This window comes from Myotis davidii, unplaced genomic scaffold (assembly GCF_000327345.1).
Source record: "Myotis davidii unplaced genomic scaffold, ASM32734v1 scaffold453, whole genome shotgun sequence".
Taxonomy (NCBI): Eukaryota; Metazoa; Chordata; class Mammalia; order Chiroptera; family Vespertilionidae; genus Myotis; species Myotis davidii.
In genome coordinates this window covers 2,717,535-2,718,253 of record NW_006285234.1, presented here as the reverse complement: position 1 = coordinate 2,718,253, position 719 = coordinate 2,717,535, and the positions used below count along the sequence as shown (strand labels likewise).

General features: G+C 53.7%; 1 non-coding gene across 1 annotated transcript; it reads right to left on the bottom strand.

Annotated features, from left to right (window-relative positions):
* Positions 1-118: 118 nt before the first annotated feature.
* On the bottom strand, positions 119-191 carry TRNAM-CAU. Its single transcript has one exon. It is a non-coding gene; the product is annotated as a tRNA-Met (tRNA).
* Between the last annotated feature and the right edge of the window lie 528 nt (positions 192-719).

Sequence of the window (719 nt, the reverse complement as noted above, 5' to 3'; positions counted from 1 at the left end):
GCCGCGATGTGTCCATTTCCCCGCCGCAGCGCCAACACCGTGTTCTCTTACCTGTGTTCTCGGGAGCGGGGGGCACGCTCACTGCCGCTCTGCCGGGCGCCGCCAAGCAAAAGGCCTGTGCCCTCTCTGAGGCTCGAACTCAGGACCTTCAGATTATGAGACTGACGCGCTGCCCACTGCGCCAAGAGGGCCGCCGGCGAGGGCGTCTTCTTTGCTGCTAAAGAGAAAGGTCTGCAGCCCCTTTCCCGGCCTCGCCGCCTCCGGGCGTCAGTCTCCCGGCCTCGCGGACGCCTGGTGCTATTCGAGGCGATGAGTAGAGAGGGACAGAGGATTTTGGGGTATGAAACTCCCAGGAAGCTAGGAGTGTTCAGAGATGATGGGGGCTGTCAGGACACGGGCTAACTCCAAGGTGCTCCCAAAGGCCAGGTCGGGGGTCCTTTTGGCAAACAAATAAATGAACAAAGAAATATTGATAGTAATGGATTATAACTCATAGAATAAAGTAAGTATCCATGAGTCCATCCTGATGGAAATAATGGGTTATGTAAACACACACATGTCCGTGGATATTATGTATAGAGCATATGTATCTACATATTGAGAAGCGGGGGAGCCGCCTGGCATAATAATGACAGGCAAGAATCGCCAAGGGGAAAAATTGTAATTCTTCGGTGGAGAGACCTGCCAGACGTCACCTTTTCCAAGTCGCCAAAGTTGAA